We start from the raw sequence: 22,132 nt of genomic DNA, 5'->3' as shown, positions 1-22,132 counted from the left end.
TCAATGTGAATTATAACTATTAATATGAACTTACATTCAAACTGTGCCCAATGTATTATAAAATATTTATGTAGAACTGGGTGCTGGTGGTTTACACCTGTAATCCTAACTACTCAGGAGACGGAGATCTGAGAATTGCAGTTCAAAGCCAGCCCGGGAGGAAAGTTCATGAGACTCTTATTTCCAACTAACCACCAGAAAACCAGAAGCGGCGCTATGGTTCAAGTGGTAGAGTGCTAGCCTTGAGTTGAAGAGCTGAGGGACAGCGCCCAGGCCCAGAGTTAAACCCCATCAACAACAAAAAATTAAAATAAAATAAATTATATATTAGCGCGTTTACAGTAACCATAAACCTATCAGGTGTTAGCATAAACAACACATGCTTCAATAAAAATAACTATACTATCCTTAAGCAAAAAATTGTCTTTAGAAAAGAGCAATGTGGGGTTGGAGGTGTGTCTCAGTTGGTAGAGCGCTACTAGCCAGTGAGCAAAACCCACAGGTATTGAATTTGAATTCTAGTCTTATGCTGAAAAAGAAAAGAACAGCACAATTGTTTATATTTTTTGCCAGTAGCTTTAATGTCTAACTTAATAGATAGATAGATTTCATATCTGCTTCTGCATTCAGCCTGGTGTAATTTATAATTTGTGTGTTAAGTGAAGTAGCTAGAGAAAATTGAGATCATGCTAATGTGCGATTAGAACAAAGAAAAGGATAATTCTTAGATAAGTGTAGATATTTCTTTTTAATACTCTAAAATCTGATAGGAGTTTTTGAAGGGTCACTTGCAATGTGAAATATTAAACAACAAAAGTAAACTATTTGAGCTGTGTATACTGTGCAGTAGGAAAGTAACATAAATGAAGAAGGCCTTAGTACTATTACAAATATTGTGTGTGCGTGTGTGTGTGTGTGTGTTTGGGTCCAGTCGTGGGGCCTGAACTCTGAGCCTGGACACTGTCCCTCAGCTCTTCAGCTCAAGGCTAGCGCTCTACCACTTGAGCCACAGCACCACTTCTGGCTTTTTTCTTTTTGCTTATGTGGTGCTGAGAAATCGAACCCAGGGCCTCATGCATGCAAGGCAAGCACTCTACCACTGAGCCACCTTCCCAGCCCCTGTGTGTGTGTTTTGAACTCAGGGCCTGGATGTTGTCCTGATCTTTTTGGCTCAAGACTAGCATTCTACTACTTTAACCACAGCCCAGCTTCTGGCTTTTTTGGAAGTTTATTGGAGACAATAGTCTTTTGGACTTTCCTGCCTGGGCTGACTTTGAACCATGATCTTCAGATCTCAGCCTTCTGAGCTTATAGCTAGGATTACAGCTGTGCGTCTGCTGAAAGAGTCCTGGAGAGAGCCAGGGGTTATCTTTGATTGATAGAAAGGATAGAAAATAATTTGTTTTAATATTTTCTATTTTATTGTAAAGATGCTGTGCAGAGGGGTTACAGTTACATGAATGAGGTAATGAGTACATTTCTGGTCAAACATTGTTACCCACTCCTTTGTTTTTCTCCTACTCTCCCTTCCCTTCACCACTCCTCCCCTTCTCCCCCAAAGTTGTGAAGTTCATTTCCAACATAATGTCTTCTGAGTATCATTGTTGCAATGGGTCATCCTTTGTCCTTGTTTCAGCATTTTGTTATTCCCTCTCCCATCAGAAAAATGTATATACAAGACACAGGGTACCAGAAACAAAGACAGTGGTTGCCAGGGATAAACCAATGGAAAAAGAAAAATGAAATAAAATAAGAAGAAAGAACTAGATACAGTGCATTGGTGACAAAAAAAAGACCTATTGTTTCCATGTCTTGGAGTTCATTTCAATTAGCATCATTTTGTATGGTCATATGTACATAGCTATGCGCTATTGTGATTCTCTGCCAGGACTATCCTAGGCATATACTAATCATTGCAAGTGAAGGAAACCGTAGAGCCTATGTTTCTTTGGGTCTGGCTTACTTCACTTAAAGCAATATAGAGGTTCCTCAAAAGACTAAACATAGAACTGCCCTATGATCCAGCAATCCCACTCCTGGGCATTTATCCAAATGATCACAAGCAAGGCCAGACTAAAGCTACCAGCACAACTATGTTCATTGCAGCATTATTTACCATAGCTAAGATATGGAACTAACCCCTCAATAGATGAATGGATCAAGAAAATATCACACACACACACACACACACACACACACACACACACACACGAATTTTATGCTTCTACCAGAAAGAATGACATCATCCCCTTTCATAAGGAAAAGGAAATAATTTTTAAAGTGGGAAAGAACTTAATGTAGATTTGCTGAACATCTGCCAGAGCAATGGTAGGGATGACATACAGATTTAGCTAGTGAGTGTCAAAATCTGGGATTTAAATCCTGGCAGTAGAGCTCTGGAATGTATGTCGTAAACCACTAGACTATTCTACTAAACCTGACTCAATTCTTAATGACTTCTCACAGTTATGTGTTCTTTCCCCCACTGCTTTAAGAAAAAACCCTAAGGCTGAGGGGTTAAGGCAGCTCAAACTGAAGTATCTCTAGGGGTTGGGTGAGTATAGGTGTTAGGAAAATGGAGGAAAAAGAAAAAAGGCTGGGCTCAATCTTCAGCAGGCTAGCTAGGGCTGTTTATTGAGGCATGGTGAGGGGCATAACCTTCCCACAGGAATGGAAGTCAGGCAAGGAGGTGGATTTGGGGTCTGGCTTAGATGGGTCTTAACAAGGAAACAAAGGGGTGAAAACAAGGCTGTAGTTACTCAGAGGCTAGGGAAGGGTACTTTCAGCTAGGTCCAGAATGGAATGTCCTGCCTAGGGTGACGAGGACTTTCAGCCAGGCCTAGGTTGGAGTGACCTGCTTGTGGTCAAGCAGGTTGGTGTGCACCTGGTGTCTTGCTTGGCCTGGGAAAATAAGGCGAGGGTCAGTCTGACCTGGGGATTTAAGGTGAGAGTCAGCCTTTCATATCCCATCTTTTTTTCTTCTTCTAGATATGTAAAGATTGGGACAGGAGGGGGAATGGTAAGTCCTTCAATAAGGATTACTGTTAGAAGACCTCCCCTCTCCCCCACATTTCCAATTTTCTAAGACTTTATCTAGTTCTCTCAATATCTGCTGGCATCCAAGTCTTCATCATGATATATATTATAGCACTCCTAACCAGTCTGTGAGACTTATCTCCAATTAACCACCAGAAAACTGGAAGTGGAGCTGTGGCTCAAGTGGAAGAGCTCTCACCTGGTGCTGAATTGCTGAGAGACAACACCCCAGGCCCAGAGTTCAAGACCCATGACTGACAAAAAAAAAATAAAAGGTAAGATAACTCAGCTACTATGACAGAAAGACAAAACAGTGGCAGGAACATTGGTTGTGGCAAAATCCACACATCACCTCAAGGACCATTCAGGTGTATCAGCTAGCTATTTGTAGGTAACAAACAACCCCGTAACTCTGTAGCTTAAAACAAGAAGCATTCATGCCACATTTGTGGCTCACACCTGTAATCCTAGCTACTCAGAAGGCTGAGATCTGAGAATCATGGATTGAAGTCAGCCTGGGTAAGATGGTTTGTGAGACTCTTATCTCCAATTAACCAGCCAAAAGCAGAAGTGGAACTGTGGCTCAAGTGGTCCAGTCTTGAGCAAAAACATAAGGGATAACACCTAGGCCCTCAGGTACCAATAAATAAATCCATAAACTATTATTAACAGTCTGTGGATCTTGTAGATGGTTCTAATGTTAATTGGATGTATTCAAGCACTTGGTAGTCAACAGATACATTAGCTTCCAGTTGGCTTTGCTGGTTTAGCTCAGCTCCTTAATATGTCTTGGGTCTTGACTTGGACCATGGTGACTCCTTGTCTTGTTTGCTATGGCCTCTCACCCCCCAGCAGGATAGCACAGCCTTACTCATGTGATATCTTGGGAGGGTTCCTGAAAAGAGAAAGTGTAACAAGCCCTCATGGGTTCAAACCCAGAGCTGGCACATAGTCATTTCTGTCAGGTTCTATTGACCAAGGCAGGTCAGAGGGCAAACCTGGAGATCAAGAGGGGAAAAACAAATACCAACTCCTCATAGAAGAATTGTAGAGTGACTTTACAAAATGTGTGGACATTGGGAGGGGTAAAGAATTGAGGCCATTTGGACTTTAACCTACTATACCTAATCTTTCAAGTTTTCAGAAGACAGAAACCTAGATTTCTATTTGGAATCTTTAGAGATGTAAATGTCAGCTAGTTCACAAGCTTTTTAAATAAATAAAGGTCTATTTTTATTTTTATTATAATGCCATCAGCACTAGAAAGCACTAGAATGAGAAAACACAAAAGAATAATCATAATTTTAATGCTACCTCCTAGAAAAAATGTTTCATTTTAATTTTTCTTTATATAAATTGAGCATACAAAGGTATTTCAATGGAATATTTCCATATACTCATATATTGTACTTTGATTAAATTCATCTCTCTATTTTATTTTCTTGTCCTTCTGCTGGGGATTGAACTCAGAGCCTCACAAAAAATTTGCTAGGCAGATACTCTGTCACTTGAGTCACACCTTCAGCCCCTTATTGCATTGGTTATTTTCAAAGTAGGGTCTTGCTTTTTGCTAGGCCAGCCTTGGTTGCAAAACTTCTCTTTCCCTGGGACTAAAGGGCATGCACCCAGCCATTGGTTGAGATGGAATTTTATGAACTTTCATGTCTAGATTGTTGTGACTAGCACTGCTGTAAACATGGCTGTCACCTGTCTCCATTTCATGCTGACTTATGTCTTAGACTGATACAGTGAGATCATATTATTAAATCATATATTGTTGTCATATGTATTAATTACATATGCAATTTTTAGTTTTTTGAGACACCTCCATATTGATTTCCATAGTAGCTACACCAATTTATTCTTCTACCAAGGGTTTCTTAATGATGACCATTCTGATTGGGGTGAGAGGATCTCAGTGTTGTTTCGATTGGCATTTCTTTTATGGCTAAGTATATTGAACATTTCTTCATGTCTATGTCTATGTTTCAAGTGTTTTCTCTGTGATTTTGTGTACTGCTTTCTAAGTTTGAAATCTTATAAAAGATGTTTAATTTATTTTTTGGTTGTGGAGCTTGAACTCAGGGCCTGGGCACACTGTCCCTGAGCTTTTCTGGTCAAGGCTATTATTCTACTACTTTGAGCCACAGTACCACTCCCAGTTTTCTGGTGGCTTCTGATCTTGATCCTTAGATATCAACCTCCTGAGAAGCTAAGATTACAAGGGTAAGCCACCAACATCTGGCTTATACTAAGATTTTTGATCCATTCTATACAGGATAATCTTTATACAGGGAGAGATAAGGATATAGTTTTCAAGTATTTCATTTGGATATTTTTTTGTGTGTATATATTTACCAAGAAAATTGGTCTTTAAATTCTTTTGTTTTTGTGTCCTTACTCAGTTTTGGTATCAGGGTAAGATGGACCTTAGAGATTGAGCATTATTTCTCTTTCTCTTTTTATGCCTTAGTTTGAGGTGCTTTAAAGTTAGCTTTTCCTTAAAAGTCTGATGAGATTTGGTAGTCAGTCCATCTGGCCCTGAGTGTCTCTTTGTTGGGAAACTATTACTACTACAACCTCATTTGTAACTATCAATCTGTTTAAATGGTTAATGTCTTCTTGGGTCAATTTAGATAAATCATAAGCATCTAGAAATTTGTTTCTTCTGAATTTTCCAGTTCATTAGAATATAACTTTTTCAAATTTATTTTGTAATTGTTATTATAAAGGTAATGTATACAGGGGTTACAGTTACATAAATCAGATAATAAGTGCATTTCTTTTTGGACACTGTTATCCCTTCCCTTACTATTGCAGTTTCCCCCTCTCATCCCCACCCACAAGTTGTATAGTTCATTTTCAACATAGCATCTAGTGTGTATAACTGCTGCATTTCTTTTTTTTTGTTGTTGTTATTGGTCACTGGGCTTGAACTCTGGACTTGGGCACTGTCCCTCAGCTCTTCAGCTCAAGGTTAGCGCTCTACCACTTGAGCCACAGAGCCACTTCCAGTTTTCTGATGGTTTATTGGAGATAAAATGCTCACGGACTTCCTGCCTGGACTGACTTTGAACCTCGATCCTCAGATCTCAGCCTCCTGAGTAGCTAGGATTACAGGCGTGAGCCAGACATGGGTTGATGTTTTCTTTTTCTTTTTTCTTTTTTTTAGTTTCTATCCCATTTCTTCTTGTCCTTTATTATTTCTTCCTTTCTACTTTTTTGAGGTTTGGTTTGTTTTTGTCCTTCTAAGAGCCTGAAGGTTATTTCAAATTTCTTGAGTGTGTTAAGACTTGCTTTATGTCCTAAAATATGATCTCTTTGGGGGGAAAGTTCCGTGGGCTGCTGAGAATATGTATTCTTCAGCTGCTGAGTGTAATATTCTGTAATTGTCAGCTAAATCAATTTGATCTATAGAGTTTAATTCTGAAGTGTCTATATTGATTTTTTTGTCTGGATGACATATCTCTTAATGAGAATAGGATATTGGCTCATATACTGTATTATTCATTTGGGGTTTATCTGTGCTTTTATATCCTATAGTGTTTATTAAATTTGGTGTGTTGATGTTCAGTGTGTATATGTTTACAATTGTGTACTCTCTTGATGGCTTGTCTTTTCTGCTTAATTTCAAAGTATACTTTGTTAGTATCACTATTCCTGTTTGTTTTCAGATTCTAATTCTTTGGAAATCTTTTCATTTCACTTTAAGCCAGAGAGTGTGAGCCAGCGAGGTGTGTTTCTTCTAGACAACAAACTTTTTTTGTATTTGTGCTGGTCCTAGAGCTAGAACTTAGGACCTGGGTGTTGTCTCTGAGCTTTTTGCCCAAGGCTATTACGCTACCAATTGAGCCACAGTTCTACATTCAACTTTTTGGTCGTTAGAGATTAGAGTCTCATGGACTTTCCTGCCCAGGCTGGCTTAAAACTGTGATTCTTAGATTTCAACCTCTTGAGTAGCTAGGATTATAAATTTGAGTGCAGTGCCCAGTAAGAATTTAATTTTTTTAATCCAATCTATCAATCTCTGTCTTTTGCATAAAGAATTGAGACTATTAACATTCACAATTATTGAAATGTATATTGTAATTTCTGTCTTTTTTGTTTTTGTAATGTTTATTTCTGAATACTCAGTTTGTTTGTCTATTTATCAAGTGAGATTTATTGTTTCCTGTATTTTCTTGGTTGTGCTTATCTTCTCTTGGGAAGATTCTTTTCTAGTCTTGTCTGTAGATTATCTTAAAAACCTTTCTGTATTGAGCTTAGTGAAGAGACTGAGACAAGATATTCCCTTTACACCAGGTGCCAGTTGCTCAAGCCTACAATCCTAGTTACTCAGGAAGCTGAAATCTGAGGGTCATAGTTCAAAGCCAGCCCAGGCAGGAAAGTCTCTGAGATACTTATCTCCAATAACCAGCAAAAAGCTAGAAATGGAGCTTTGGCTCAGGTGAATTCAAGATCTAGTTCTGGCATACACACACACACACACACACACACACACACTCACACACACACACACACACACACACACACATCTTCCTACATCCAGGATGCTGGAAATAAGTGGTTTGATCATGTGATGACTCATGGTTAAAGAGGATCCGGTCATAAGTTGTTAGTAAGAGGCTAAGAAAGCAAGCTCAGCGAGTGGTCCTCTCATTTCTTCTTTTCTAGTATTAATTAATTAATTAATTTTTACTACCTGTTTGGGTATGAACACCCTTTGAGAGCAGCCATCTAACTGTTCATGGATTTTCCATCTGCCTGACACGAAGGCTGATGTCAGTGTGTTTAGCCATCTTTACATACCATGCAAGCAAGCTCCATCCACTTTCGTTCCTTCTCTTTGCTTTTTCTTCCCCCTTAGGTAAGACAAGTAGGAATTTAATCAAATGGAAGGACTCTTATTTCTGTAGCACTTTGACAAGATAAGTTTGAGAGGGAAGCCACATCAAAAAGAAAACCCAGGCTACCATTGAAAATGACTCAGTCGAAGTCTTCACCTTCTATGAGGCACCCAAAGGAAGCACAGGGCATTTCACGGTTTCCATTTTGGTGACCATTTTATAGTACATGTGCAAGAGACCCATGACACAACATTTCCACATCACCTCCTGTTGGCAAATCAATTCTGGGCCCCAAGTAAACTTTCACCCAATTGCCACAAAAAGATATAGGACCCTTCTATTACCAGGGGACCATTTCTAACCAAATGAAAGCCAAGGAACCAGACGATCAAACTTAAACCTCTGAGTGATCTCAGGCAAGTTGTTAACCATTCTAAATATAAGTTTGATGTCCTATAAAATCATAATTTGTAGCTAGGCGCTGGGGGCTCCTGCCTGTAATCCTAGCTATTCAGGAGGCTAAGATCTAAGGGTTGCAGTTCAAAGCCAGCCCAGACAGAAAAGTCCCTGTGGGGCTTTTTTATTCCACTTTAAAAAATTCTTTATTGGTATTATGTGATTACATAAATTTCACAGTATTTGGGGTAGTGATACTTAGCTAAAGTCATAACCACATTTTAACCTTTACAAGGTAAACTGTCATTATCATTGTCTATAAAGCTTATGAACTCTACGAACTTTGACAACACAAACTGAGCGATATGTACATTTCTTTCCTTTTGCGTGGTGTCAGCTGTTCCCTCTTTCTTTCTCATTCCCTCCCTCACTGCCCTTGAGTTGCTCAGTTCGTTTTCATCAGTGTCCAGTGCAGCTGATGGCCCCTCTGCTGTATTTTTTCACCTGTTTCCCTCTGATTCTGTGCCCTCCTCCTCAGATGTGCCCATGTATATACCACATGTGGGATCAAGAACATAAAATCATCTAAAAGTGATGTGACAAATTAAGAGGTCCTTTGTTTCTTGAGTCTTGTTTACTTTGTCATATCTTGCTGCGTTTGGAATTTAACATCTACATATCAGGGAGACCATGTGCCCTGTAAGACTCATCTTGCCAGAAGTAGCGCTGTGGCTCAAGTGGTAGAGTGCTAGCCTTGAACACAGAGAGGCTCAGGGACTGTGCCCAGGTCCTGAGTTCAAGCCCCAGGACTGGCAAAAAACAAACAAACAAACATAATTTATATTAGGTGAGATAATGATAAATACTGACCTGAGAACATAATTACAAGGCTTAAATGAGGTTTAATACATATAACATACTTACATATAACATACCTAGCACCTGGCTGGGCCCAATGGAGACACTAAGAAAGTTCACCTCTGTTATTTTTGGAATGTCTTCAGTCTTGCAGGTGACAGGGAAATAAAAGGGCGTGGGCAAATGCATCAGTCTAAAATAGATTGTCCAAGGTGCGCAGAAAACACTTGGCCCCTAAGGCAGTGAACTGTTTCCCATGGAGGGATGTTTGTGGGAATTGGGTGAAGACTTGAACTAAATGAGGCACAGAGCAAGGATGACTTCTGCCATCCTGGAGGCCCGAATGGAGGCAAAGCTTTATGTTCTGACACATCTGGATGAAAGTGGGAAGAGCTTGTGCTCTAAATACTTGAGGCCAAGGAAGGAGATGATGAGCCCTGGAGGGGAAAGCTTGAAGATCAGCCCAGAGAATGGGTGAAAATGATGAGTAAATAAAAAGTAAGAAAACAGAAAAGGTTTGCCCAACCTTCACCCTCTCCCTATTCTCCAGCTTTGTCACACCACCTTGAAGCTGAGAAGGATATACTGTCTGGCTGGGGAGGGACTGGTTTAGGATTGCGAATACAGACAGCCAAAGCCCTTGTTTACTTGAGGAGAGAACCTTCCTATGAAAAAGAACAGGGCCTCAGACTTGGCAGGGGTAATCGTTCAGCATCTGTTCTCATAGGACAGAATCCCCAGTGGACTGGCAGGAAGCCGGTGGGAGCCAGGCTACATTTAGCACCTTGGGTGCTGGAGAAGCCTGAACCAGCCACTTAGAACAGAATACCTCTCTCCCTTCTGTTGATTCAGGATGATTTTCACAAATGGACTCTTCAATGAAAGCCATGCCCTGGGAGTGGGTTGCCATGGTGTTATGATGGTTTTAACAGTGAGGCTAAATGGCTTCCCTTGAGCCATGCAGCTTTTAACTGCTGATTTTGAATCTTAATTTCTCCTCCTTGGAGAGAGAGAGAGACAGAGAGAGATAGAGAGAGAGACAGAGAGAGAGACAGAGAGAGAGAGGAGAGAGAGAGAGAGAGAGAGAGAGAGAGAGGGAGGGAGGGAGAAACAGATAGATATGTCCTGGGAGAAGCTGCGGAGGTGGGTGGATTTCATTTGAAATAATTTATGCCATAGGCAGAAGTGAAAGGCTTAGAGTAATGTGGTGTTGGCTGTGCACACCTGCAATCCCAGCATTCAGGAGGAGGAAGGCAGAGAAGCCAGAGTGGGAGACTGGCCTGTGGTAGGGAGAAGTGGGAATACAGGCATACAGACGCTAGGCTCTGTGCTCTTAGCTGTTGCCTCCCTGTCTGCTTGGGTTCATCAACCAGCTTTGGTTCAAGTTTCATCCCTCTATGATTTCAGATTCAAATCTGTCATTCCTCTACCCCATATTCTATGGAAAGGTTAGAGCCAAAAGGGTTAAAGGTGTAGCTCAAGTGACAAGAGTTTTTGTCTAACAAATGCAAATCCCTGAGTTCAAAATCTACATTACCGGGGCTGGTAGGGCCCAGTGGTAGAGCGCTTGCCTTGCATGCATGAGGCCCTGGGTTCGATTCCTCAGCACCACATAAGCCGAAAAAAAGCCGGAAGTGGCGCTGTGGCTCAAGTGGTAGAGCACTAGCCTTGAGCTGAAGAGCTGAGGGACAGCGCCCAGGCCCAGAGTTCAGGCCCCACAACCAGACCCCCCCAAAAAACAAAAACCAAACCAAAACAAAAATCTACATTACCAAAATAAAATAAAATAGTTCTCAGGAGTAGTATTTTTCCTTTAGAAAAATATACATATTTCCAGTTCTTATTACGGTTATTTTAAAGTAAAATAATGAAAATATGACTATAAGTCACAAAAAATAGTTGATACATGCCTAACAAAAATTATTTCCCTCAGAGTTCCCAAGAATCAATAGTAATATAAAGCTCATGCTAACTCACACTGATGTGTAAGCAGAGCTTTATGAAGTATATTGTAGTGTCCTAGTGACTTATTGTAGTATATTACTCTGAATTTGGAGCCAGACCAGAGTCACCATTTTTGTTGATTGTGCCCAGAAAGCACTTCTCTCTTTGGGTCTCTTATGAGACTAGTAAGATAATGATTAAAGCAGGAATTATCTCAGAGCTTCACTAAGTAACATCTCACCAGGATCTGAGGACCAGAACACTATACCCAAGCTCTTCATGGTGGATTGGACTTCCTTCTCCCATGGCAGCCAGGACTGAAGAACAAACATCCCACTGAAGGACCTTTGGAAGTCACATAGTTTCATATGTCCCACCCACATCAAGGGTCAGGGAATTTTAGATCCTACCTCTTGGCAGGAGCAGGGTCAAAACATGTGCTATACTAGCATCTTGTGCAGAATGTTTGCAAACTTCCTGGTTCTCCTCAAAGAATGGACATCACTCAGTTCAGTGCTCACAAGAGCCCCCTCTGAAATGTCTGGGAGACACACAGGTGTGCAGCTCACTGAGTTGGTCTCCAAGGTATACTGTCTTTCATTACAAACAGCTCTATGATGCCATCTACCTCCTGGATATTGTCACTGTCCTTGATTCTGAAAGAGCTTTGGGAGGCCGGTCATGGTTCTCTGGGCACAGCTCAGCAGGGGACAGCTGCTGAAGGAAGATGAGTTTTCCTTGGCCTTGAACTTCCTGTTCTCAGAGTTGCTGCAAAGGAGAGACTGAGGTGAAGTAGAGGTTTTGGTAGGTCAACAGCAGGCAATTGGACGCTCCCATAGCCCAGTGCTTACCATTATTAAGCTCCTCCTGAAAACCAGATGGCATGCAACCTATGTTCCTCTTATTACATCTAACTTGTCTTCTTATAGTGCCTAATCGACACTATGGTCATCCTTACTTTGCAAATAGGACAACAGTGTCCACAGTGGTCAGGTGGCTCACCCAAGGGCAACTCTCTGGCAGCAGATAGAGGCTAGATCTGAATTCAGGTGATATCTGAATGAAAAGGCGCCATGGCGGTCTGAGTTTAAACATGGAGGGCAGGCGTGGCTTCACTCTGCCTTGGGTGATCCTTGCCTCCTGGTTGACTCCATATCCTCCCTGGCTGAGGGCAGAGGTTTCTCTGTCTGTCTCTGTCTCTGTCTGTCTGTCTGTTTCTCTCTCTCTCTCTCTCTCTCTCTCTCTCTCTCTCTCTCTCTCTCTCTCTCTCTCTCTCTCTCTCTCTCTCTCTCTCCCCCTCTCTCTCTCTCTCTCTTACACACACACACACACACACACACTCCTAAGTCAGAAACTCAGGGGTCTGAGAAAGTACAGGATTTGAAGCTGCGAGAGAGCCGCTGTCAGACCTGGGCTCTCCGTGACCCACGTTATCTTCCAGGGATTGTAGGTTCCCATCTGCCAAAGCGAGTGTAAGACCCACACTTGTGACTGTGAATGAACCTGAAACACTTCTCTGTGGCATCCAGAACTTTCTCCACTTCCACACCTAGTGAAATTTGCCAGCCACTTCAGAAACCCAGCACAAATGACACAGTGAAAACAGACACTCAGGGCACTCAGAGACAGGAAGGAAGGGTGGTGATGACTACCTTCCACCTTATCGCTGCCTTCCAAGCCCTGTCCAGCTCATGGCCCCATCTCCTGTTCCTCTGGTCTTTTCAGATTGAAACCTGAACAGTGGAGTGTGACTTCTGCCCTGTGTTTACACTGAAGCCACATGGTGGGATCTGTTGGGAGGGAGCCCAGGCCCGTGGCCTGTGCTGGTCCATCAGTACTGGGTCCTGAACTGAAATGCTATCATGTCTCCATTTTCCCTGTGCTGCTCGGGTGTGCGGCTGAGCCCTCTCCCAGGCAGGCTGATTTGTGAATGTGCTGAACCCCGCTGCCCTGGCAGCCTAACCACAGAGCCCTGTTTTGCTTCTCCTCCGGATACACCTGCTAAGAAGACTGGGTTAACTGAGGCTGCAGGCCCTGGTGGGTTTTACTTGTAAAAAGATTGTATCCTCCAGATAAACCTGTGTACTGTGTATGTGTGCTGAGAACTTACTGAGGCGGGAAACTAAGGAAATGTATTTGTTTGTGTTTTCTTTTGGGTACAGGATGATTGTTCCTAGTTCTTACTTCTTGTTTAAATGAGCATTCTCCATTTACCTCAGTCATATTCCCTAAAGAATATCAACCTAGCTGGGTGTTGATGGCTTGTGGCTGTAATCCTAGCTACTCAAGAGGCTGAGATCTAAGGATCATGATTCAAAGCCAGCATGGGCAGGAAAGTCTATGAGACTCTTATCTCCAAATAACCACTAGAACATTGACTCATAAACTGATGCTGGACCTTTTGCCATGTAGTCATCTTTTGTGGTCAAGAAAAAAAGACTGTTGGAAGCTAATTCATCTTTACTATCTAATACTTTCTCTCCCTCTCTCTCTCTCTTTTAGAAGACAAAAACAACAGGGGCTCAGTAGTAGAGCAGTGCTTATTATGTGTAAGGGTATGTGTTTAACCTTTCCACCCTGCCCCCAACACCACAAAGAAATAAATATAGGAATAAGAAATAATCAAATGAGCCCAGGCCTCAAATTTAGAGTCTTTTGTTAAATACAGTTGTCTAGTCAAATATTACAATATGGCCAGCTGTAGTGGTACATGTCTATAATCTCAGCACTCAAGAGACTAAGATAGAAGTTTAGTAATTTTGAGGTCAGCCAGGGCCATATATTTCTAGGCCAGGCTGGGCTATAATACTGAAATCTCTCAATCCCTCCCCCTCAACAAACACTAGAAATACATTATAATATTATCCAGAATTTGAAAATACAGTTTTATTCTGATTATGTCTAGGATTATCTTAAATTATGTTATGAAAGAGAAGATTGCCATTTACTTTAGAGATAAACATGTCTCCTTTTAAACTATACAGGTAGGTACCAGTGGCTCACACCTGTAATCCTAGGTACTCAGGAGACTGAGATCTGAGGATCATAGTTCTAAGCCAGCCCAGGCAAGAAAGTCTGTGAACTCTTTTTTTTTTTTTTTTTTTTTTTGGTCGGTCGTGGGGCTTGAACTCTGGGCCTGGGTGCTGTCCCTCAGCTCTTCAGCTCAAGGTGAGCGATCTACCACTTGAGCCACAGTGCCACTTCGGGTTTTCTGGTGGTTTATTGGAGATAAGAGTCTCATGGACTTTCCTGACTGGGCTGGCTTTGAACTGCGATCAGAGCACTAGCTCTGAGCATAAAAGAGGTTTAGGGACAGTGCCCAGACCCTGAGTTCAAGCCCCAGGACCGGCAAACCAAACAGACAAAAAAAAACCACTCAAATTTCAAAAATCAGTTAAAGAAAAAAATATGAAATTAATTGTATGAGTGCTATTCATAAATGATAGAAGTAAGGAATATCATATGCAGGGGTATTTGAATATAATAGACACTGGGAAGGGAAGACACAGATATTTAATGTCTGAACTGGGCTTCGGAGCTGGACACATTTGGTTTTAAACCACTGTCTACATCTCTGGGAGGAGGACCTGAGTAATCTAGTTCCATATATATAAGATCATAAGTATATTTTGTTACTCACTTTTTGGGATATTTGTGAAGAAAATCCATGGAAGGCTAAATAAAGGCTCTTTAGTATCTTCTCAATAAAATTAGCCAGTTATAACTATTGCCACAGAACTGATTTCTACCTCTCAGAATAGTGTGTTCACAAGCACAGTGCCTGGTGTGTCCTTAGTGCTCAGTCTTGCTGCTGTTGCCGTAAACACCATGTGTCATAGCTGAATGCTGCTGAAATGCAGGTGCAAATTTGTCTTCTCTTGTCCTAGAAGTGCAACTGATATCTGAGGGGAAAACTTGGAAAGGATAAAGAAGACAGCAAGAGGACATAGAGGAAGAAGTTCTGGCATCCATGATCAGAACAGAGAAGGAAGGTGATTGTGTGGGAAGTCTCAGACTTCAGTAGAGTTACAAGCAAGGTTTGGTCAAGGTGGTGAGTTCTGGAGCCAAAATCCATGATTGGGGAAACACTTGTTTTCTGTTTAGTCACTCATTGGGAGCGGCTCCTAGGATGGTGGTGGCGGATGGGCAGCCCTGAGTGACAATCGTGCTTCCCATGATGAAAGAGCCAGTGGTGCATTTTCATGGTTGCCAGACATATCTTCTCCATCTTGTTTTATTATTCTGTTTTGTTATAGTTACATAAGTCAGATAAAGAGTACAATTCTTTTGGGACAATGTTACCCCTTCCCTCCCTCTCTCTCCCAGTTTTTCCCTCCCATCAGCAAATCTTCCCTTCCTTTCCCCCAGGCCATTCATCATTAACTAACAACTGGGCCATTTTGACCCAGAGAGATGAGAGAGAAATCTTTCACACCTGAAGGTAACGTGTAATATCTGAGGCCTGCAGACATGGCTGTTGTATGATTTCCTTTTGTTCCTGTCCAACTACCAAGCCAAACAAATGACTTACTTTGAAGTCCCCCACCCACCTCATTGTGGGGCTTGAACTCTGAGCCTGGGTGCTATCCCTGAGCGCTTCTGCTCCAGGTGAGTGCTCTACCACTTGAGCCACAGTGCCACTTCCGGTTTTCTGGTAGTTAATTGGAGATGTCTTATGGATTTTCCTGCCTGGGCTGGCTTTGAACTGTGATCCTCAGATCTCAGCCTCCTGGGTAGCTAGGATTACAGAGTCAGCCACCAGGCCCGGCCTGATCACACCTCTTCATTTGCCTTTTAGCTATCCCTTGGGGTTTCAGAAGTTTTGCATTTCAGGCAGATTCAAACACCATTGATACTAGAATACAAATGAGATCTAATATAGTCCTCCAAATGGCAGTCATTGGTCCGTGATCCAGTCCACTGAGAGGTTTAGCCTTCATGCTGCTTTGGAGCCAATGTCTTTAAGATTGGAAGCTTCTGTATTCTAAAAATGGTTGATTTCTCACTTCTTTAGAAAACTAGTCTATGTGGACAATGAGCCTGAATTTCTACATCATAGTGTTCTTTATCTAGGTTGAAAGAGGCTGGTCCTCAAGGCGAGGTCCTCCTGGCTGCTTTATGCCCTATCATCCACAGACCATGCATACGGTCTCACACTTGGCAGGATTCACTGATTTATATTTTATGTGGTCTTTGTGTAGATCTTCAATATTAACCTTCTTTCTTTTTCTTAAAATAATGTTTCAGTAGCCTCATGGCTGCATAGCTAAGACTACCAGCTTCCCTTGCAGCTAGGTGAGGCCATGTGACTAACATCTAGCCCAATGGGGTGGAAGTGGAACTGATGTTTAGAACTTGTGGACTGTGTTGGGCTGGGAAGGTGGCTCAGTGGTAGAGCGCTTGCCTTGTATGCATGAGGCCCTGGGTTCGATTCCTCAGCACCACATAAGCAGAAAAAAAAAAGCCAGAAGTGGTGCTATGGCTGAAGTGGTAGAGCACTAGCCTTGAGCTGAAGAGGTGAGGGATAGCGCCCAGGCCCAGAGTTCAGGCCCCACCATCGGACGCCCCCCCCCAAAAAAAAAGAACTTGTAGACTTTTAAAGGAAGTCAGGAAGTCCTCTCTTGCTCCTTTTTCTTCCTGCCAGCTGAAATATGCATATAATAGTGGGAGCTGTAATAGCCATTTGATATTACAAGGTATTAGCTATATATTGAGAATGCAGAGCAAAAGATTAGGGCACTGGATCCTCATGATCATGGAGCCACATACCAGACTCCATGTTTAGACTCTTACATAAAAAAACAAACAAACTTCCATTTTGGTGTATTGTTTTAACTACAGTTAAAATATATACTGTAGGACTGGGAAGTTGGCTCAGTGGCACTTGCCTTGCATGCCTGAGGCCCTTGGTTCGATTCCTCAGCACCACATAAGCAAAAAGAAAAAAAACGGAAGTGGCGCTGTGGCTCAAGTGGTAGAGCGCTAGCCTTGAGCTGAAGAGCTGAGGGACTGTATATATTTACATACTATATACAACATTCAATTCTATTCTGTGTACTATGTATAATATATACTACAATATATTCCTGTGGGCAGTTGTGTCAATGGGCCCTGGCTTAGATCAAGAAACTTTGGAACTGAGGTATGATGAAAAAGACAGGTCACGATTTTGCTAGTGGTTTTGGTTGTGCAAGAAACCTGTGTTGGCAGCATCCAATCAGATTGCACTAAGAGGATGTGTGCTATTGGGACACCTTTAGGATGTCTTCTAGGCTCTGTTTGCTGGTGGCGGCTGGAAGGTGGCTATGAACTGTTGTGTGCTAATGACGCAGTTGGGCCACCATTACCTACACCCACTTCTTGGGTGTGCGGACTTCTGTACCACATTCTCACTTCTTTTTCCTCTCCATCCCAATTTTATTTATTTTCTTACTTATTTGCCTTTGTACTGGCACTTGGGCTTAAACTCAAGAATCTGGGTGCCACTCTTAATTTGTTTTGCTCAATGCTTGTGCTTTGCCACTTGAGTCACACCTCCGCTTCTGCCTTTTTCTAGTTAGTTGGAGATTAGAGTCTACCTGACTTTCTGCCCAGGCTGACTTTGAACCATGATCTTCAGATCCTCCTGAGTAGCTAGGATTACAGGCGTGAGCCACAAGCACCAGGTTTCCATCTCAACTTTGAAGGTCATACTTCAGCAGGTAGTTTTCCCTCCTCTTCTCAGCAGTGCCCTCCTCATAGATGTGAAGGAGAAACTTCTCACTTTTCTAGCCCCAAGGGGCTAACCATGAAACCACCGGGGATCCTAACTGTTTCAATCTGAGCAGAGTCTCCCGGGCCAAAAAGCTGGTACAGGCTTCCCTGGGGCAGATACTCAACAGGTTACCGCCGTCCTTAAAATGGTAAATGAAACTGAGTGAATGCAATCTCAGTAGTCACAGCAATAACAGCCTATTTAGGGGAAACCATGACCAAGGTCCTTCCCAGCAAGGACTATTTGGGGGAAGAGAAGAATTATTTAGTGAGCACTTCAGGGGCTGGAAATCTTGTATACATTTTTCTTTTTCAAATTTTCTTCATTGTCTTTAAGTAGTTTATACGAAAGGGTTTCAATTCAGTGTGTTGGTTTATGAGTTTAATGTATCTTGATCAATGTCACCCACCCTTTCCATCCTTCTCCCCCATCTCTTGCTCATTCTATAGATCAAAACTGCAATTTAGCCCAGCAGCATGGAAAACAGCTCTCCATTGCTGTGACCCAGGACACTTGAGAGGAGGTAGTGAAACTCATTTGGGCAAAGACTACCCCATCTGTCCTCTGTGGGTCCCTGAGTTGAAGCCACAGCTGCACATTGGATTAGAGTATCAGGAAACAGCCAGGTGCTAGTGGTTCATGCCTATAATCCTAGCTACTCAGGAGGCTGAAATCTGAGGATCACGGTTCAAAGCCAGCTTGGAAGGTTAAGTATGCAAGACTCTTATCTCCAATTAGCTACCAGAAAACTGGCAGTGGCGCTGTGGCTCAAGTGGTAGAGCGCTTGCCTTGAGCTGAAGAGCTCAGGGACAGTGCCCAGGCCCAGAGTTCAAGCCCAATAACAACAACAATAACAATATATACATCCATAACAACATATACATCCATATATCTCTATCATTCTATCTATCTATCTCTATCTATCTATCTATCTATCTATCTATCTATCCATCTATCTATATCAGAGAAAAAGGAAACCAGGTTTGATGGGGGACTTTGGGTCAGAGGTTGCTCAAAAGTTATTTCTTTAGGAACCTAGTTCAGGATCCAGTCACTCTTTATTTATTTATTTATTTGGTTGTGGTGCTTGAACTCTGGGCCTGGGCACTGTCCCTCAGCTTTTCAGCTCAAAGCAAGCACTCTACCACTTTGAGCCATAGTGCGACTTCTGGTTTTCTGGTGGTTTATTGGAGATAAGAGTCTCATGGACTTCCTGCCTAGGCTGGCTTTGAACCATGATCCTCAGATCTTAGCCTCCTGAGTAGCTAGGATTATAGGCCTGAGCCACCGGCGCCTGGCTGGACCTTTGTCTTTTAAGTCAGACAGAACTTGGTTCAAATCCCAGCTCTGGTGGGAACTCTTGAAGAAGCGGTTTAATGCCTCTGAGCCTCAGTTTGCTCATCTACAAAATGGGATCATAACAGACCTTTATCAGGCCAGTGTGGAGATTTGATGAAGTGATACAATATTTCTCCAGGTGATATGGTGAACCACTGGGAGTAGCAAGATGATATTCTGATGCCAGAGACATTCTGCAATGTAATAATTATGTCACACATAAATAATAACATCATCTCTTTGGTCGTATTAGGACAAAGCTAACTGAAAGCATGTAATCCAAGTTAAAATATTACTTTTTGTAAAATGTTAAGCATGAGATAGAGATGGTAAAAAGAGGACGTGAGGGCTGGGAATGTGGCTTAGTGGTAAAGTGCTTGCCTAGCATGCATGAAGCCCTGAGTCTGATTCCTTACACATAAACAAAAAAAGCTGGAAGTGGCGCTGTGGCTCAAAAGGTAGAGTACTAGCCTTGAACACAGAGAGGCTCAAAGACAGCACCCAGGCCCTAAGTTCAAGCTCCAGGACCAGCAAACAAACAAACAAACAAACAAACAAAAGGACATGGTAGGCGGATGCCAGTTTGAGACCCCTGAATGAATGTAGGGTAGAAAAACTATTGGTCCAGCCTGTACTGCTCGGGGAGGTGACTTACCCCCGGCTGAAAAGAATAGCATTCAACAAAGAACCCCAGGATGCCCAGGATGCTCAGGTTGGACTGGAAGGACACTGGGACCTGAATGCAGAGCTCCATGCAATTTTATCTCCTACTGCTACCCCCTTCTGGTCATGAGCTCTGCCCTGCGTCCCAAGAACAAGTCAACACAGTCATGACTTAGTATTTATGAATCATCCTTCATGGCCACATGTTCCCAGAAATCTAGGAGGCCACCAGCTGACCCTTTCCCAATGGCCACTTCCTTCTGTAGCCCAGTCCAAGCTCCTCCCCTTCCCTGCTGGGACACTCAGGAGGAAACAATGGCGAGCTGAGCTTTCTCAGAGGACTTTTTTTGGCCAGTCCTGGGGCTTGATTGAACTCAGGGCCTGAGCACTGTCCCTGAGTTTCTTTTGCTCAAGGCTAGCATTCTACCACTTGAGCCACAGGGCCACTTCTGGCTTTTTCTGTGTATGTGGTACTAAGGAATTGAACCCAGAGCTTCATGCATGCAAGGCAATCACTCTACAACTGAGCAACATTCCCAGCCCCTCAGAAGACATTTTTTAAAGCAGTAGAACAGATTTTACAAACCAAGGGAACTCAAGTGAGCAGGAAGTGATGTAGAGATAGATAGATAGATAGATAGATAGATAGATAGATAGATAGATAGATAGATAGATAATTATGTCTATAAATACCTCATACATACATATATGTACATAGGGAGATGAGAGAGAGAGAGAGAGAGAGAGAGAGAGAGAGAGAGAGAGAGAGAGAGAGAGAAACAGAGACAGAGAGAGACAGCGTATAGTCATCAAGTTCCAGGGAATGAAATCATTCTTTCTAGGCAATTCTGGGGGGAATTTTCAAAATTGTTTCACTTTTGGTGTTTATTACAATGACTTTATTTTGCTTGTGAATGAAAACCTGAAATAAGTGTCTTTTTAAATTCTTTTTATTTGTTATTATAAAGGTGCTGGACAGACGATTATAATTATATAAGTCAAGTAAAGAGTACATTTCTTTTTGGATCATGTCACCCTATCCTAGCTCTCTCCCAGTTTTTTCCTCCCATTTCCATCCACAAATTCTTTTTTTCTTTTTTCTTTTTCTTTTGTCAGTCATGAGTCTTGAACTCTGGGCCTGGCGCTGTCCTTGAGCCCTCCACCTCAAGGCAAGCCCTCTACCACTTGAGTTACAGCGCCACCTCCGGTTTTCTGGTGGTTTATTGGAGATAAGAGTCTCATGGGCTTTCCTTCTCAGGCTGACTTTGAACCTCAATCCTCAGATCTCAGCCTCCTGAGTAGCTAGGATTACAGGCGTGAGCCACTGGCGCCCGGCATCCACCCACAAATTCTATAGTTCATTTTCAACATAGTGTCTACTGAGTACTACCGCTGCATTTGTTTATACTTTGTCCCTCTACTTCTCTGCCCTACCCTCGCCCTCCCAAAGACAGATAAATGAACCAAAAAGACAAAAAGAAAAGACACAACAGCACTGTCTTTTTGTAGAAGACACAAAGTTTATGTCCCATGTAAACGGGCAAGCTGAGACCAGCATGGAAGTTCTCAGGCCTCTGGGATCCTCCAGCCTCCAGCTCCCTATCTTAACTATTTTTTGCCCAGGTTGGCGTCCAGCCATGACCCCACTCAAGGGAGGAACCGTAACCTGCCTGTCTCAGCTTTTTCTCAGACACCTAGGGACCTAGGCCCTGGACTTCAATGACTACTCTGCACACAGAAGCCATCATGTCTGTTTCTTGAGGCTACCAAGTGAAGCTGGGTGCTGGCTGGTCCAGGTGGCATCACAGAGGAGGAGCTGGGGGTGGCAGGAAGAGGACATCCAGCGAGGAAATGGGGCACAGACAGCACACAGCGTGGGCCCTCTGGCCTGGGCCTGCTGCTGCGCCCAGGCATACCAGTGGGGGTGACATCTTCCTTCCATTAGGATGTCCAGGTCAGGAAGACCAGGCTTGGAGCAAAAGAAGAGGGATCCAATAGGATCCAACAGTCCTGGAGCCAGCAGTTTATCACTGGGAAAGATCTGGCTAGGTTCAGTGATACAGTAAATTCTTTGCTGGGCTGACCAGCTTTTTGGCCTTCGTCTGTCTCCCTGACTCATGGCCTTCATTCTTCCAAGGCAGCTTGGATGCTTGCCACATTGGCTTGAGTCCTAAAATACATCTATATTCAGTTCTAGAAGTTGAAATCGACCACTGGTGCTAGCTACTGAGCTCTTCCTATAAGCCAAGTGCTGTTCTAACATGGATTTTCCTTCCTCTTCTTTCTCTTTTTCTTT

At 42.6% G+C, this 22,132-nt stretch overlaps 1 long non-coding RNA gene across 1 annotated transcript in view; it reads left to right on the top strand.

Annotated features, from left to right (window-relative positions):
• Positions 1-22,132, top strand: part of LOC138820722 (uncharacterized) — a 33,941-nt gene that overhangs the window by 9,252 nt on the left and 2,557 nt on the right. The window contains exons 3-6 of the long non-coding RNA XR_011369966.1: positions 1,431-1,465; positions 2,989-3,019; positions 3,193-3,311; positions 14,969-15,073. This is a non-coding gene — a long non-coding RNA (uncharacterized lncRNA). The remainder of the gene's footprint in view (positions 1-1,430; positions 1,466-2,988; positions 3,020-3,192; positions 3,312-14,968; positions 15,074-22,132) is intronic.

This window comes from Dipodomys merriami, unplaced genomic scaffold, assembly GCF_024711535.1.
Source record: "Dipodomys merriami isolate MVZ:Mamm:240054 unplaced genomic scaffold, mDipMer1.0.p SCAF_9, whole genome shotgun sequence".
NCBI lineage: Eukaryota > Metazoa > Chordata > Mammalia > Rodentia > Heteromyidae > Dipodomys > Dipodomys merriami.
The sequence above is the reverse complement of the archived record's forward strand: the minus strand, read 5'-3'. Positions and strand labels throughout refer to the sequence as shown.